The sequence below is a fragment of the Triturus cristatus genome, chromosome 1_2, assembly GCF_964204655.1.
Source record: "Triturus cristatus chromosome 1_2, aTriCri1.1, whole genome shotgun sequence".
In the NCBI taxonomy this organism is placed as follows: Eukaryota; Metazoa; Chordata; class Amphibia; order Caudata; family Salamandridae; genus Triturus; species Triturus cristatus.
In genome coordinates, this window is record NC_140580.1 from 1,025,437,038 (window position 1) to 1,025,455,467 (window position 18,430).

The 18,430-nt window shown below is 45.3% G+C and overlaps 1 protein-coding gene and 1 long non-coding RNA gene across 3 annotated transcripts in view; one reads left to right on the forward strand and one right to left on the reverse strand.

The window, feature by feature from the left end:
- The window catches only part of ASTN2 (astrotactin 2), a 2,498,474-nt gene that overhangs the window by 266,096 nt on the left and 2,213,948 nt on the right, over window positions 1-18,430 (reverse strand). The window lies entirely within an intron of this gene.
- The window catches only part of LOC146868617 (uncharacterized), a 47,930-nt gene continuing 38,351 nt past the window's right edge, over window positions 8,852-18,430 (forward strand). Inside the window, exon 1 of the long non-coding RNA XR_014963139.1 lies at window positions 8,852-8,898. This is a non-coding gene — a long non-coding RNA (uncharacterized LOC146868617). The remainder of the gene's footprint in view (window positions 8,899-18,430) is intronic.

The following is an 18,430-nucleotide window of genomic DNA, read 5'->3' on the forward strand; positions in this document are numbered from 1 at the left end:
CTGCACAGGCTACTAAGGACTCTATGAGCTTTGGCGAGAGGGAAAGAATTATGCTCAAGTACTCGAAAGACGGAACTTGTTTAAGTAAGTAAGTAAGTAAAGCATTTATAGAGCGCACAAATGCTGAGGCGTCTTGGCGCTGAGATGTAACATGTCTCGAGAACTGTTGCAGAAGGGAATAATTAAATTTGCTTAGATGGAAATAGCCAGATCTTGAGCATTTTCCTAAATAGGAGTCTGTTTGGTTGTAACCTAATTGCGACCGGCAGCGAGTTCCAGAGCTTAGCTGCCCGATGAGAGAGGCTTCTTCCCCCCCATCTAGCCCTTCGAAATTTTGGGACCTGAACTAGTCCATTATTGGCTGATCTAAGGTCTCGCAGCGGGATGTGCCATAGAAAACGTTTCCGTAATTCCAACGAACCCCCTCCATATAGTGCTTTGTGCACTAGACACAGAATATTAAATTCAATACGTTGCTGGACTGGAAGCCAGCGGAGTTCCCTAAAACTGTTGGAAATGGGATGGTATTTCGGCATGTTGAGTAGCACCCGTGCTGCGGCATTCTGTAGAGACTGAAGTTTTTATAAGAAAGATAGAATACCCACCTCAGCTTCTTACAAGATGGAGTTTTAAGGGCTAATGGAGGTAGAAGAGAAGGGAATGTCGCCCTCTGATTTGTGTATACTTGTCTTCATAGTGCCCTGAAATTTGTAGAGAGGCAATACTTTGGCAGAGAGAGACTGACTTCTGCCTCATTTCGGCAATTTTGACATAGAGGTCAAAGTTTAAGTGGCAAATGTATGTCCTTAATGGTCTTTCCTACAACATACAGAGACCTCAACGATCGGATTCAATTGAGACGCTTCAAAAATATTATTTATTTTTCAAAATATTGTTTTTCCTAGGGTTTGCGAAATCGTCTAGTATTTTTCTCATGAAATTTCACGAAATTACACGAACACTTTGCATGATTTTGCCTTCAACAACAAAATGAGGGTTGTCTGTATTTTAAGTCACTTTTATACTTGATTGCACACCTTGCGTAAAAAAAAGTCTCACGAGATAACAGCAAGAGACTTTTTCAAGAAGATCATTTTTTTCAGTAGAACATTTTCTTTGCAAACCGTCCCCTACTGGGAAAACAAAATGCTTGCAAATTTACGAGAAATTTTGGAAAATCTCATGATTTTCATGTAATGCAAAATTAGGGGGTTTTCCAAATTTTGCTTGAGTAAATATTGGCAATTGCTTCCAGGAGACTCTATAAGATAGACCTCACCACATTCACCATCTGCATGTTCTCATTCAAGCCTTCATTTTGGAGTTCACAGAAACTACATATATATATACAGTTTAAATTAATGGATCCATACAACAACCAGTAGTTGAGAATATGGAAGAACTAATTGAGAAAGGGAGGGTTTACCAAGTTGACAGAAGCTCTGAGAATATTGGTTATCTCAAAGTCTCCGCTGTATTCCTTTTATAGCTGTTGGCAGAATTAGCATGCTCTAATATAGAGTTCAATGTATTCTCAGCAAGTTACTGGATGATCTATAAAGGGGGACGAGTCACTGAAATCTTCAGCGAGACACAAGCCTGAAGCCTGGTTCCGACTAAGCTTGAGGTCCCATTGGAACCTTGAGCTCATGACGAGCCCAGCTTTTAAGTGGCTTCTGCCTCACAACTATATCTCTGAGGTTTCTGGGACAGTTTTAGTGAAGTGGGGCGGGGAGACACAATCCAGCAAGGGTCTTGCAATTCCCCATAAGACTTATGATTGCGAAAGTGTTCGTGTGTTACCAGATTATTACACCAAGCTCCCTTCCTAGAAACCTTTAGTATATGCATAATCTCCACTTGGCTTGTATTTGCATAAAACATCACAACCATCTAGTGCTATCAGTGGCTGTATTACAGAAAGTGCCTCTGGGGCACAACTGGCATGTGCACCTACTTTATGCACCCATGGGGCACTTTGGTATTACAGAAAGGACTGCAGATGCTTGTGAGGCACTTTCTGTAATATAGATAGCGCTGGTGCCACTTATAGTCCAGCGCTATCACCAGAGGGTGTTACTGCATTTGCACGGGGTGTGGCCTCATGCAAATGAGGAATTCCTTTGCCTCTAACCCAGCGTATTATAGAAACGGGTGCAGAGGTAAAGAAGCTGTCAATAGGTGCACTGACAGTGTGCCCCCTGATAGCAGCCCTCTGGAAGGGGGTCCTATGGACCCTAAGACATCCCCTTGCAAGGACAGGTGCAGTCACTCACTGCACCCGCCTGCAAGGGGATCTCTAATCCCTCTTAAAGGAGCAGGAGGGTTGCCACCTGCACAATGAAACATGGAGTGGCTACTTCAAAGGCGATTCATATTTCACTTGAATGTGCTGCTCCCAAGCAGCACGAGTTCGCGGCTGACCGGGGGGGCAGGGCATTCGATATAATTCGACGCACTCATAGTTTAATATGGCCCCAGGTGGCTGCAAGACGGTCCAAATTGCCCCAAAAGTCACAGAACTCAGAGCAGCAGCCAAAAATGCTGCACTGAGTTGCATGACAGGGAAGGAGCAGGAGAGTGCAATATCTACCGAGATATGGCTCTCTCTTCCCCTCTTTCAAGTGCCAGAACACATTTTAGCTGCCGTACGCCAGGCACACACCTTAGCGCCATAGTGCTAGGGTGTGTGCCTGAGTCTACCTTAGGTTTTGTATTGGGAGGGTATCCTTCCAGTACAAAATACTATGGGCCTTATTTATGAGCCCCTTGCGCTGCTGGTGCGTCACTTTTTGTGATGCACCAGCGGCGGAAAATATGCGCCACATGGAGACATATTTACAAAGTGCGTCACTTTGTAAATCCTTGCGCTACATTATACTTGCGTCAAGTATAATATATGTAGGGTGGGCGTTCCCCCTCAAAAAAGGCTTATAGAAGTGTTGCAGTGAAATCTCTTAGATTTCACTGCAACACTTTTAGGACACCATTGCGTCAAATCCTTACGGCTGCCTCACAGCAGGCATAAAACTGACGCAGGCCCTTTTAACATGGGGCTTGCCCCATGTGAAAGTACACATTGTTGGAGTTGCGTCTCTTTTCAGACACACCCCAGCAATGCACCACTTTTGCGCCTACCGATATGTCAGGAATACTGACGTATCTATAAATCCTTCCGACATGGAGCGCTGTACAGTAAATAAGGCGCATCTATGGTTTCGCAAGGAGGGCGCACTGAAAAGTGTTGCACGGCTGTTTTCACGCAACGAACGCAGCGATGCAACACTTTTCATAAATGAGGCTCTATGCTTATACACACTTTAAAACTTTTCCTACTTTGCAGGTGTGCTGTACACACGCACGGTGCAGCATGCATGCAAAGTCGTAAAAGGAGATATAAAAACATTTCTCTTTTTTAAAGCCTCCTTTCAAATGGATTTAAGTTTTGCGCTAAACCCTGTCAAATATTGTTTGTAGACAGGGTTTTGCATCTAAAGGCCTGCGTGGGAACGCCCATGTACCGCCTCCTTGGCGCTAAGTAACGCAAAGCAGTGCATTACTTTCAGGGTACTTTCCAGGGCAAAAACAAGTTCAGCACTGGAAAGTACATTAGGAAAAAAACATGTTGTACTGGTTAGCGTCACTTTTGTGACTAATCCAGTGCAAAATGTTTGTAAATCTACCCCGACATGTTTCTGTAGAAAGTATCTTAAACATATATACATTCAGGCACTTCTTGCAAGCTATTTGCCTGGACTCACACCATTTAATTGTCTCAGGACTTGCAGCCGGGATGTGAGGATCCGAATTCCGCATGCAATGTACATGGCATTGGTACCTCACGTTTAGGGAGAGAGGGATGTGCACCGGATTGTAGAGGCGCCCGGGGGCCACGCTGCAGAGGGGTTGCTTCAGCACAGAGAAGGCGGGCAGAAGCCTTCATAGTGGAACTGGAAGATTTGAGGCGGGCGCTCTGATACAGAGCCCGAGCGGTGTTTTTTTAGTCCACAGCTCCCCTGCTAACCAGAGCGAGCGCCACGGAGGGAAGAAGCATGCCCGGGCTTGTCTGGAAGCAGCCCGCGCTCTCACCGGTCTGGAGGGAGCCGGAGAGGCCCAGGCGTGGAGGAGGGGGTTCGAGTGCGACCTCGACAGCTGACATGCAGAGCTGTCTAGTTTTCAACATTCTAACCGTGAGAAGTAATTTGCATATGTACGAGGTCACATGAAGTGGTGGCACACAATCCTGGACATTGATGACTTCACAAGAAATCACAACTGCAAAATGTTTTTAAAAAAAATCCACCATACATATATGGATAACACCAAAACTTCACTAAAGTAAGAAAACAAAGAAAACTACTCAATAGATAATGTCTAATACCTTCAATTGGAAAGTCTATTATCGCCAATGTGCGAAGTTTTTACAGATACAATTAAGTAACATCAGGTACTGAAGTAGAACACAAGCATTCACCAATAAGGCAGTGGTGGAGGAGGAGCGTCACCCCACTGTCAGGGCAGCAAAAAAGGAGAAAATAAAATGATAATAGCGGAATGTTATCATTTTATTTTTTTCTCCTGCTGCGGCAATGCGTGAGGGGGCGTGGCGGAGCTGCAGGGGAGAAGTGGTAGACACTCCTGTGTGCAATGACTGGCACTCCCTTGTTCTCCATGCAGGTTGCATTACAGCTTGCATGGAGAACATGCCCACCCCTACAGCCCCAATCACAATGCTCCATTGGAGCGTTGTGATTGGCTTAGGGGTGGAGCGTGGCTGCCTGCTTCCTGTTCCGACCTGGAGTCAGACACAGGAGAGAAGATGCGGGACCCGGCAGCGGCAAGGTAAGTTTTAGTATTATTTTTTTTAAACAGCCCGCGATGGCCCCACTGCCCCCCACCCGTGAGCCGTGCTGGCCGCCCCTGCAATAAGGAATTGGGTATGGACTATGTACTGGGACAGCCGCTGCCAGTCCATTGGGGCTGAGGGGCCAAGCCACCTCACCTTTTGCTCCTCACGGACAGTGTCTGTCAGGCTGAGCAAAGGTCGGCCTGACAGACACTGTTCATTTTCAGGTCAGGCAGACAGGAGCAAGACTTGCGCTAAATGGACAGGCTCTTGGCTGCCTGAGCTGAACTTTGCTGCGCTGAGACTGTCACAGCTCCTGTGGGTGGGACCTCCTCAGCTCAGCAAAAGTCCTTGAGGCCTTCCCCCTCAGTGACAAGGGGTAGCATCACTCATTGCCTCGTACCTGGGCGCCTCAGTTTTAATCCCTGAAGCGCCCAGGGTCGAGTGTCAATCAGTGATACTTCGTCGCAGAGTGGGGTGGGGTCAGCAGTCTCACTGACCCCATCCCACTCTGTGATGACGTAGGGACTGCTGCCTTCTCTCACTGGATGACCCTAGGTCCCAGGCCTCCTAGGACCGCCTGGGACCTCAGAGGCAGAGCCACAGGTAAGTGAAATAATGTTTAGTTTGTGCGTGTATGTTTGAATATTTAGTAATTAGTGTTGTGAATGGATATGTGTGTGAAATGGATGTGTGTGTGTGTGTGCACGTGTGTGAATGCATGGTTTTGCATCCGCCCTACTCCTGCCTAAAATAACCGGCCGCCACTGTACTGGGGTACTGTTAGGCCTACTCTGTGACCAATCGCCTGCTTGGCCTCCCTCTGTGGGCACCTGGTACTGCTGGAGCCCACTATCAGGGTGAGTTTAGATTAGGGGTCTCCAACCTTTTCTGTAACAAGAGCTACTTATGTTCAATCAAAATCATCCTGAGCTACTAATATTACTAGTGTTGTAATAGTGACCACATCTGACATGGCTACATTAGTGGCTATCCTATGCGTGTGTACCAGCAGTGAGTGCCCCCTTGCATCAGGCAGGGTTGCCAGTAGTAATGTAACAAAGGTGTTGTCTCTTTGGAATGTCTTTGCATAGTTAATAAACCATAGTTGAATTGTCATGGCACCAAGGCAATTGTAATAATATTAAAAAGTCTAACAAATGTCACATCATTTATCATTGAAATATCAGGTTTAAAGCATATTTTGGAAATTAAAATATTTTCTCCAAACCTCAGCTTGTGAGTTCTGAAAATGCACACACTTTTGTCTCAAGTACACACTTTTCAAACTTGTTATCAATATATTAATACAGCTAAGCAAACGCTTCTAATTTAGCAGGCTGGGCTGCACACAGGAAAGCTATTTATAAGTAGCTGGAGAGCTACCACTAGCCCACAAGCTGCTCGTTGGAGAAGCCTGTTCTGGATCAATAAACAAAGATGGTTCTCAACTCACTGCAGTGCTCTAGCTCATACATGCCAGTTTAGAAGAAGAAAGTGGGAGATTTAAAAAAGGAATCGGGAGAATGTATTTCCCCCGTTGACTTCTATTGAAGGAAAGGCAATTTCAGGCTGGAGACAGCCAAAATAAAGCTATTTTCTGCTAAATCGAGAGTCTGACTGACTCAGGTCTGTTGGTGGGGATGCCAGAATCTACGCCAGAATCTACGCTGATACTTGAAGTTCTTGTCACTTCATGCGATTTGTCAAAAGTATCACATAGGGGGAGCCGGTGGCCTCTCTCTGCTTGGACTGGAATTGGGCATTCTCCTGAACACAGGTCAGCTTCTTTTGCGTGGTCCATGCACCAGGAACACGGCTAGGCTTACCTTCCTGGGCAGTCTCTCCTTCTGCAGGGCCAGGTGCTCTCCTTTCTCTAGGCACACAGGCTTCTAGGTACTAGGTAGACTCACAGCTTGTCAAGCAAATTTCACAGGCTTCAGCTCTTGTTCCATCAATTCCGGGAGCCTGCTTCTCAGACACTAGGTCGCAATTACAGCAGTTCTTTGCCTACTCTGCAGAGCACCTCCTTGATCAAGATGAACTTGTGGGATCCAACCCATCTCAATAAAGGGGGATGGTTAGGATTCCACCTTTATACTTATTTTCCAGACAGGGCATGGCATGTTTATCCACTGTCTAAAGTCTTGGGACCAGTTTGAGGTGATTCGCTTTCAAATGTCATTTTCAGGCTGCGACCCATTCACTGCCTTTGTGAAAGGTAATGTATCTCAAAGCAGGTAGAGATGATGCTGGTTCCAAGCATGCATTTTCAGATCATGGGCACACAAAGTGTGAAGTACCTGAACTGGGCTGTAATCAGCCTTCCTGAAGTAGCAGTAACAGAAAGACAAAACAGCAGCTGCTGTCTAGAAACTGACTCATCAAACCCTCTACCATCCACCAAAGGGCAATGCTCAGGAAAAACAAATCATCAATATGTTCTTAAAAGGTACTCTTAGAATTTCTAAGAGTAGCCCTGTCTTCATCCTCCCTCACTGCAGTGTATGGGTCTCCTACTTTCAGCTTCAGGAATGTTAGCAATACACTTCCACTGCCAGGGAAGCTGTATCCCTTCCTCCATCGTGTGCTATGTCAAATCAGGGGCTATCCAACATGGATCCCACTGGTCTCAGAAAACACAGCCTCACCACAACACGGAGTCCTGCTACCAACCATACCATGCATACACATATCTGACACATATAAAGGATGTCAGCCTCAGCATAAGGTTCTGAGTGTCATATTAAAGTGTATGTTTACATGTTTGGGGCCAGTATGCGGCGCTCTCTCTAAATCAGAGAACAAGATCTGTTCAGCTCTGTCAATTCACAAATATTGGTATGCTGCAATCACCACTTCCTGCCATTAACCCAGGACATGGATAATAGTCCGATGTCAGTAAAGATGGAATCCTTGTACTAGCTCCTCGAGGACCCAGAACAGGTTCTGGACCTACCTTGGAATTACAATTAACAGACCTAGGTCTCAGCACACATGCTAGATTAGTGTACCAGCTGAGCCAACAAAAAGCCAGGATAACAGTTTTACATGAAGTTGGGTCACCAGTAAATATCGATTTACCATGCAGGGGACATTCCTGTCCCAACAGGCAATACAAGCTTCTCACACTCCTAGTCAAATAGGTTTCTGTGTATAATGTACTTGTTTTACAAACAATTGAATGTCCTGAGGATGGTCTGATGGATGAACTCACCAATACAGACCGAAACGTCGACTGTTATATCCATTTCCTGACCAATTGAGTTGTTTGAGGATTTGTTCTTTATTGTTTTAGACTCACCCCCTTTCCTATATACTGTTGGAATGGTTGTGTACACTCATGATTTGTAGCCTCCTTTATGTACCCTTCATCATGGTGTTTTATTTTCTTTAAACGTACCCTTTACATTTTTGTTTCACATTAAAACTGTGTTTCTAGAAAAAAAGACATACCCGTGTTTCTCTAACTACTTTATTGAATATCTACTTCATGAATAATTACATTGACGTTTTTGACTTGCTCAACGTTTAGTCACTTTTTAGGGCTTAAACTGACTATTGACAAGTTTATATTAAATTTGACTAAGATTTGTGAATAAAATCCTTTGGAGGCATCTCTACCTAACATTGGTAATGTAAATACGGCACATCCATGGTGTCACAAGGAGAGCACTATGAAAAGCAGTGCATCGCTGTTTTCAACCAGCGATGCAACACTTTTCATAAAGGAGGCCCTCAAAGGTGTAATATGTACTATGCACCCATCTCAGCCACCAAAGACCAGAACATGAAGTGCTGACCTGTGTCATAAAAATATTGAGGCATAGCAGGTAAGGTGGGCCTATCTCACAGATGCTTGCAGACAGAGCATGGAGGCTCGACCCTTTTCTTGATGCACAGTGCACTGCATGGAGAGTGAACCTATGTTAAAAAACAACAAGGTGTGTGTATATATAGCTCAAACATTTAGAGGTTCATTATGGAATGTTGTATCTATTTTACAGGCAAATGCAGTGTATTGTGTAAGCAGATAACACAGCTATTAAAAGGTAAGAATGAAATGCCACTCCATTTTATAAGCAATCACAGGCATAGTATGATGATTGAGGCCATGATAACCTTATAGTACCCCGAACAACTTGGGATATTGCCATTCTAGAGTATAATCAATCATCCAATGCTTTCTCTCAAGATTTCAGCAAAAATATATTTTTTGAAACTTATACAAATCAAAAGTTATTAAGAATAAAGCAAAATAAGTGCAAGACAGCTTCTGATCCTCTACAAATGTTAACTGATCTCCTTTGATTGTTTCTTACTGTACTCTGGGAAGTAAGGCTGAAGGTCCACCTAGGTTTTATGCAGCTGTCCGTGCTCCATGTTTTTTTCTTTTATGTCTAAACGTCTCTAAAATGTCCCCCACACTTGTTATCACCTAGTGGTCTCCGACTGAATGGACTGTGTGGTGCTAGGGAGAAAACAAGGATGACCAGGAGAAGTATAAGGCCAAGAAAGAACATTATTTGTTCTTTGTCATACGCATCCTCTGTCGCCGGTTCTTGGGTCCTCTGGTGTAGGTGCTCGAGTACTTTCCGCTCACGTCAAGGGGATTTTTCCTTCGGTAGCCACACTCCTCCGGTTCCCTTCTTGTTATTTCCAGACATCTTCTTTGGGATCCTCCTGCTGGCGTCCTCTGGCTCCGTCAGATCCTTGGGCTCCACACTCCTCCAGTCCTCCTCTCGCGAGTCCTTCCCACCGGAGATGACGTCTCCTGCTTGAGGGAGGCCGGATAGGAGGTCCCTCACAGGGCTGTCAGGCTGCTGATAGGCACATGTGATTCCATCACGTGAGATGGCCCGGAGTCCAGGAAGTTAGACCCAGAGAAGACCTTCTCCAGTTGGTCCTCAATCACGTCAATGGGAGGTTGGAAACAGAGTAAGGGAGAGACAGAAGGGGGAAAGGTATCCTCGACCCGACCAGGTACATTGTGACAGACTGCTACTATGCAAACTCTAGAGTGCTGCACTTCATGCCTAAACTCTCTCTATCTCTCTAACTGAGGAGCACCAAAAGTGCTCTATCCTTTAGACACTGGGAGAAATGTACCTGCTCTCTCTGTCTGTGGTGACTTCTTAGTTGATTGTAGCTTTCTTAGTCAGGGCTCCAAACCTTTTGCTGCACTTCTGGGAGGGAGGTCTATCAACCTTTACCTGTTGCAAATAATTTGGTTCCCTACAGCAGAACCCTTCCTTTCAACTGAGTATGTGTAAGAGCCTGTATAGATAAGGCCTGTAACACTTGCTTTAGGGTGTGAAATACTATGGGACTAATTTGCTATATTTTGATTCACTGCAGCACAGCAAGCCTTCCTGCCGTGCATCAAAATAAAAGGGCAAGAATGCGCCGTATGTACAAGATATGGTGCATTCCTTTACTCCCCTGCTCCGGCACACAAACAGCAGCTATGCGCCAAAGCAGACACCCTTTGCGCTATGGTGCAAGTGTGTCAGCATTGCAGGGATGATTGTTTTTGTGCAGGAAGGAACACCTTCCTGCACAAAAACAATCATTATTGGCATATTGCTCCAATAAAAGTATTTCTCCAAATTGCTCCACTCCTACACCTCCCCTGGGGAGGCATAGGATCCTGCCACATTCTTAGGATCGTGACACTTTGTAAATCTGGAAATGTGTCAGGTTCCATGGATGTTGCGTGGGATCACCCACAGCAACATCCATGGAACGCCTCTTTCACGCAGAGTAATGCGTAAAAGGGCCCCATATTTACAAGGCCATGAAAAGGCACGCAGGGTGGCTTTACATGGCCTTGTAAATATGGACAGGCACACTGCGCCACCGGTGCGTCAGAAAAAGTCAGAAAAAGTGACGCACCGGCAGCGCAATGGGCTTGGAAATAAGCCCCTTTGAATATTGTGTTTACCCAATGTAGGATCAGGATATGTGCAAGACACTCCACACATACTGTGCGATGACATGCAGATAGATCTAATTTTAAGGGACTGCTGCTGAGACGTCTGACTTGTGAATGAAATGCACATCCTCTAGGTAATAATGAATACACAGAGACTCCACAGAAATGCCTTCTCCCCTGAGTGTCAGGCCATCTAAAAATCACAATTCACCTTTGTGACGATTGGGAGTTGAAGCCATTTTAGGTTCGGGTCCTCTGCAGTCCCATCTTTGAAGAGCAATATTATGAAGTCTTGAAAGGGACTTTGGGGGTGCTCCCTAAGTATGTAGGGGTAGACTTCGCATTGAAATCCCGACACGACCAAGCTGGAAGGAGTTGTCCTTGGACCCCGACTTGAATGTCTGTGTGCTCAAGAGTTGTTCTGTGGACAGGGTATCACCCAACAAAACCCTTTTACCATACTCAAGGCTCTGGAATACGCCAAACACATCTACAGTACATTAGATTCACTGACTATCTGTTTGTGTGCATGTTAAGGAGTGATTTCCCAAAAACCCAAAGCCAGATGGCTTTTAGTAGAGTATGAAACAGGTGCTGCTGAGTGCCTGCCCACAGCACACATTGGCCAGGATAAACAGTTGATGGAAGCCACCATTTTACATTAAGTTATACTATACTGTGTAAGCATAGTTGGTTTTACCATCTTGGAATTTATAGATACAGTATGTTTTTATTTTTGTTTCTGATTTCACCTGTTTTTGTCAAAACATGCAACAAATAATTTTTCAATTAGAATACCTCTCTCTTAGCGCTCGTGTTGTATCTGAAAGCACACTGCACACCACTTTTTGAAGTAAGTTTTGAATACTCTGAGAGACCCTAGATCCTTGTCTAAGCTTTAAAAGCAACACAATTCATAGAAAATGGACCTCATGTAAGACTAAAGAATAAGTAATTGTAAATTGCGACCAATAACGACTCGCAATTTGTGTTTTCTTCTTTGGAATGTGATAGCATGGATTCGGGTCAACTGGTCACAATTGGCGCACCGACTTCTAGTGAATACACTGGTATTTTGTGAACCAACTTATGTATTAATAGGTCGGTTCAAAAATTCCAAATGGTAGTGGATCACTAATTGACCTACCTCATTAATATGCATGAAGCAGGTTGCACATAGCAACCCACTACAGTTGGCTAGAGGCATAGGCATAGTGGCCTGCTGGGGTCAGCAGACCACCATACCTGTGATTACTTTTTATTAAAGCAAACTTTCTCCTTAAAATGCAGTCCATTTCCCTTAAAAGAAAACAGGATGCATTTAACAAACACAAAATGAAAATTCTACAAACATTTGTGAATGGCTCACTATCTTCTTTGAGGAGGCGATAAAATATTAATGTTTTGCAACCGGATTTCAGTTGCAAAACAACAATACATACAGTAAGGAATCGGTATCTGGAAGGAACGACTTTAACACTTCCCTTCCAAATACTGATTTAATAACATGTTACTGAATTGCAGTTTGGGTTTTGTGAATACAAAAAAGCCATTTGCAGTCGCAAAGCCGCTGATTTTACAAATGGGAGCCTTGCAACCGTAAAAATGTTTTGTACATGAGGTCCCTAGTCACTAGGGAAAACAAGAATTCTCACCCTTAATAACTTCCTGCAGCCAATAGAAGTCGCGGCCGGCATGACTCACATTTGGGTGGCGGGGGTGCACGGGGAGGCCGGGGGGTAATTTTAAATGTAAAAAAAACCCAAATAACGTACTTTTGTAGGTCGGGTCCCGGGTCGTGTGTCCCGGCAGGAAGTAGCCGCAGGCAGCCTCCCTCCCATCCCCTAAGCTCATAACAACGCTGCAATGGCTGGGACGCCGACCGCACAGGCGTCTATGGTGAGGCCGTTTTCTCCATGCAGGCTGCATGCAGCCTACATGGAGAAAACAGGAGAGTGTGCATGACCGGTTTGGTCAGCCCTGGGGCCGGCCAAACTGTCAGCGCCCCCAACATTGGGCTAGCCACTCCTCCCCGACCCATTCATCCGTTCCGCCCCCAACCAAACCCTTCTTCTGCTTTCTCACAGTGCGAGAAGAAGAAACATAAAATGGTATTTATACCATTTTATGTTTCTGCTTCTCGCACTGCAAGAAAGCAGTGGGGCAACGCTCCTCCGCCTACATGGAGGAGCCGCCCCTGGCCAATAGGACCTAAAGTAAAGTCAACTGCCAGGGCGGTAGAAATAAAGAATCCCGCCCAGATAATGTTAACACTGAGCCCTGACTGATGGGCTGGTGGAAATGCTTTGTGTTATGTATTTAGCTGGAAACAAATCTTTCATATGTTCCTATATTTCAAACTAAGAGGAAAGAGCAGTTCCTTATTTGACATGAAAATGGGTTTGATCTGAGTGTCACGTCGAGAAGGAAAACCCACCAGGGAGTGGCATGGACAACTGTTAAAAGTATATTCTAGAAAACTGCAGTTTCTTTAGTTGTAACTATTTAGAGTTTCAAATGTAAAGCCGGTTCCGACGTGTTTACAATCTCGCTGCACTAAAGGATGATTTCAATTTACAGGTGTATATAATTTTTCAGAATTATTTTTTATCACATTTCTAGTTGCATACACAAAAGTATATTGCAAGATAATGACATCTGGGACACAGAATAAATGAAAATATATGCATTTAGAGAACAATAAATAAATGAGACTTAAATATAAAATAAAATAGCCTTGGTCCAAAACTTTAGTCTGGTCTAGGCAGCAGAATTTAGAACAGTGCATAATATGCATTTATTTTAAGATATGATGTATTGTTCTTAATTTTCATCCTGCATAATAAATGGGCAATGTTCCTGTTGCTCCCTCGGTAAGTGCTTATTGGAAAAAGAGTGCTTCCTGAAAGCTCATGGTATGAACACACAATGGTTCACAAACAGAAAATGGTTTTAAAGCGCTGCGGGCACGTGTACAAAGGCAGATGTTCTGCTGTGTGCACCAGTGCAGATGTTTTACATAAATTAAATTATTCTGGAAGTGCAGAAGACAATATGTTTTAGATGCTGTTCCTGTATTTCCTTCCAAGATAAAATAATTCATTTTGGTGATTAACATTTAAAATAGTAGCTCCTGAATGTGTATATGTTTCTTTCCGTAACAAAACCTCAGATATTTCTATTTCAATATTATCTTCATTACACCAGTGAGTTGCAATTGACAGCAAGAACGTGTATTGCATATTTTGACACATAATAGGTTGCACAATTATTTTTTTCATTGTCACAGAATTCTACCAAACCTACCTCAAAACTAGGGGCAGATTTATCATGGCATTGTACTGCCTTTGTGTCACGTATGTGTCACAAGGGCAACGCAATACCCAAGTTAGATTTACCAAACATTGCAAGGCCACCTTCCCTGCGGTGCTTGGTAAATCTAGAATAACACAAGGCAGCTCAAATCACTGACTTATGTGACTCTGCCCTAGAACAGTGCTCCAAGTGGTGGAGCGTGGGTGTTCCCATGCACCTACCCATGAATTATGGCACCTTTCCAGCTTTACCAAGACTGGTAAACCTGAGATTGCATCAAAATGCTACGCTTTCCCAGGTGAGGCGCAACAAGAAGAAATATCTTTATTTCTCCTTGTTGTTTCCTCTTTCTAAGTGTGTTGCATTCTGTAGCACAAGTAGAAAGAGGAAAAAGCCTCAGATGAGTGTTTTTGTGCAGGAAAGAGTCTCTTTCTGCACAAAAAACAATCCTGCCTCCTACACAGGCTCCCTTGCACCGTAGTGCAAGGGTGCCTGGGTAGGCCATAGGCAGCAAATTGCGCACCATCGAAGGCAGAGAGCAGGAATGCGCCATAACCTCAAAGACAAGGTGCATTCCCTCCCTCTCCCTTTCACGCAGTGCTGCAAGATGCCTTGCAGTGTTGTGTGAAAGAATGATAAAACTGGCCCTTAGTGTCTACATTGATGTCAATGTCTACATTGATTCATATATTACGAGTTCACCTAATATAAGCTCACTGGCAGAATAAGCAAAGTGCATATTGTGTCACAAACATTAAATCCATTAAGACCGAAGGAGGTACTGCAAAAAATCTTAACATCTGACTGTCCGTTCCTTCAGCCTGTGGCCTGACATATGACACATGGCAAACATCTGTACATTTTTCCACCTGTACCAGGGAGAGTAGAGGTACTTTAGTGAGGCCTGATATCTGACAGAGGTTTTTCCATTTGTTCAGCCTGTACCAGGGAAGGATGATGCACTTCAGTCTGGCCTGACATCTGGCAGAATTCTGTCCATCCTATACCAAGAAAGGTCAAGATGTTGCAGTGAGGACAGATATCTCACAGAAATTAGGTCATTTGTTCAACCGGAACCACCGAAGTTGAAGGTACTTCAGTGGGCTTGACATCTGACAAACGTCTAGCCATTCCTTCAGCTGGGACCAGGAACGGTGATGGTACTGCAGTGAGGCCTGATATCTGAATAGTTCTGTGCATTATTACAGATTGGACCACAGAATGTGGCAGTACTAAAGTGAGTCAAAGAAACAAATGTTGACGGGTGGAATGATTGCAGAAAGTATAACCACTGTCAATCGCTCGGGGTAGCTTTCCAGTGCATCGTTTCTTTGTCCACAATGCAATCTCAGTTTTGGCCCAACCATATGTAAGTCAGTCTAGGCCATGCTCCAACCGTAACAGTCCAGCCTGAACAGCCAGCCCACGTCCTACCTGAACCAGAAGAGGAGCAACCCAAGATCAGTATCACCCTTATTGGGGCTCTTCAGTCAGGTGCAGCTTGGTTGCAGTGGCACAGTGAGCATGGGACCCATGTCTAGGCATGCCATTGTCAGTTAGGACAGGACAACCAACAACGAAAGATGATTAGAGGAATGCTTGCAATAAGTCTAACCACTGGCAATTGCTTTGGCTAGCATTCCAAACCATTGTTCTTCTGTCCACCACGCCACTTCAGTTTTGATCCAGCCATATGCAAATCATTTTTGACGCTGGTCCAATCAGAATGATCCAGCCCAAACTGCCAGGCCAGATCCTACCTGAACCAGTACACAAGCAATTCAAGACCAGTTTCACCCTCGTTGGGGCTCATCAGCTAGGTATAGCTTGGTGTTAGTGGCACAGTGAGCATGGGACCCATGCCTGGGAATACCTGTCATGAGGGTTGGAATACTATCCAGAGCGATTGCCAGTGGTTAGACTTGTTGCACGCATTCTTCCATCACTTTTTGGGTGTTTGATGTAATGCCCTAAGTGTACCAGAGAGAAAATAAGTACTTTAGTCAGGCCTCACATCTGACAAAGATCTGTTGCTGTCTTTAGCCTTTACTAGGGAGGGTGGCGGTACTGCAGTGACGCCTAACATCAGACAAAGGTCTGTCCCTTTGTTCAGCCTGTACCATGGAGGATGGAGGTAGTTCAGTGAGGTCTGAGATCTGATAGAGGTCTATACATTCCTTCAGCCAGATCAGAAAGGGTGGAGGTACTTCAGTGAGGGCTGAGATCTGACACAGTTCTGTCCATTTCTTCAGCCTGGACCACAGAAAGTTGCAGTACTGAAGTTTGGGTTGCCATCTGACTGAGGCTTGTCTATTCTGTGAGCCCATACCAAGGAGGATAGGCGCATATAAATGAGGCATGGCATCTAACAGAGATTTGCCTATTCCTTCAGTCTGGTCCATGGGGGGTGGGGGGGGGGCGTATAGGACTGATTTCTGTCAGAGGTTTGTCCTTCCTTTGAGCTTTTAACAAGGATGGTGAGGGCATAGAGGTGAAGCCATGCATGTCAGAGGTGTCTACATACATACACTGTGGACTGGGGAGGGTAAAGGTACTTCAGCGAGACCTGACATCTGACAGAAGTCTGTCCATACCTTCCGTCTGGACCACACAGGGGATACAGGTATATGACTGAGGCCTGACACCAGCCAGAGTTTTGTCCTCACATTGAGCCTGGACCAGGGCGAGTGAAGGTGCTGCAGTGAGGCCTTACTTCTGACAGAGGCCTGTCCAGACTTTCAGCCTAACCCGGGAAGGTGGAGGTAATGCAATAAGGCCTGCCATCTGATAGAAGTCTGTCCATTACATCAGCCGAGATCAGGGAGGGGAAAGGCACTGCAAAGAGGCTGATATCTGACAGAAGTGGGTCCTTTCCTTCAGCCTCTACCAGGGAAGGTTAATGTACTTCAGTGAGCCTTGACATCTGTTTGAGGTCCTTCCTGCTCTTCAGCCAATAACAGAGAGAAAGGATGTACTTCAGTCAGGCCTAACATCTGACACACGTCTGTCCCTTTTTTCAGCCTGAACCAAGGAGAGTGGAGATAGTGCACTGAGGCGTGAGGTTTGACAGGGAAGGTGGAGGAACTGCAATAACCCTTGACATCTCATAGAGGTCTGTCCATTCTTTTAAACTGTACGAGTGGGGGTGAAGGTACAAAAGTACAGCCTCAGCCAGCATCTGTCCATACCATCAACCTTTAACAAGGAGGGTGGAGATATAGTAGTGAGGGACAACACCTTACAGGAGTCTATCCACTCCTACTTCTTGACCAGTGAGAGTGAAGTTACTGCAGAGAGGCCTCACATCTGACAGAGGCCTATTCAGACCAGACCTTCAGCCTGGTGCATTGAGGGTGGAGTCATAGGATTGAGGCTTGACATCTGCTAGAGGTCTGTCCCTACCATCAGCTTGTACCAGTGAGGTTGAATGTACTGCAGTGGGGTCGCTCCACAGATGTCAGCCATCTGTCCATACCTTCAGTTTGTAAGAAGGAGGTAGAGTGAGACCTGATAACTGAGAGGCTCTCTCCATAACTTCAGCCTGGACCAGGGAGGCTGAGGGTACTGCAGTGAGACCTCCACATATGCCAGACATCAGTTCATAGCTTCAGCCTGTAACTGGGAATGTAGCGGCATCAGAGTGAGGGACTACATCTGACCAGAGTCTTTCCATTCCTACAGCCTGAAACAGGGAGGTTGAAGGTACTGCAGTGATGTCTCCTAATATAGGGGCACAGGAGTGAGGGTTGACATCTGACAGTAGTCTATCCACTCCCTCAGCCGTCACCAGGGAGGCTGTAGGGTACTGCAGTGAGGCCTCCCATATGTCAGACATCTGTCCAAAGCCTCAGCCTCAACCAGGGAGGGTGACCGGTACTGCAGTGAGGCCTCCATATATGTCAGACATCTGTCCATAGTTTCCACTTGGACCAAGTAGGGTGAAGGTACTGCAGTGAGGCCTCAACATATGTCAGTCATCTGTCCATAGCCTCAGCCTGGACCAGGGAGAGTAAAGGTACTGCAGTGAGGCCTCCACATATGTCAGACATTTGTCCATAGCCTCAGCCTGGACCAGGATGGGTGATGGGTACTGCAGTGAGGCCTTAGCATATGACAGACATCAATTCATAGCTTCAGCCTGGACCAGGGAGGGGGGGTACTGCAGTGAGGACTCCAAATATACCAACATACGTTCATAGCTTTAGCCTGTGCTAGGGAGGGTAGTGACATTGGAATGAGGGTTGACATTTGTAAGTAGACTTTCCAATCCTTCAGCCTTCGCCAGGGAGAGTGATGGGTACTGCAGTGAGGCCTCCACATATGTCAGCCATCTG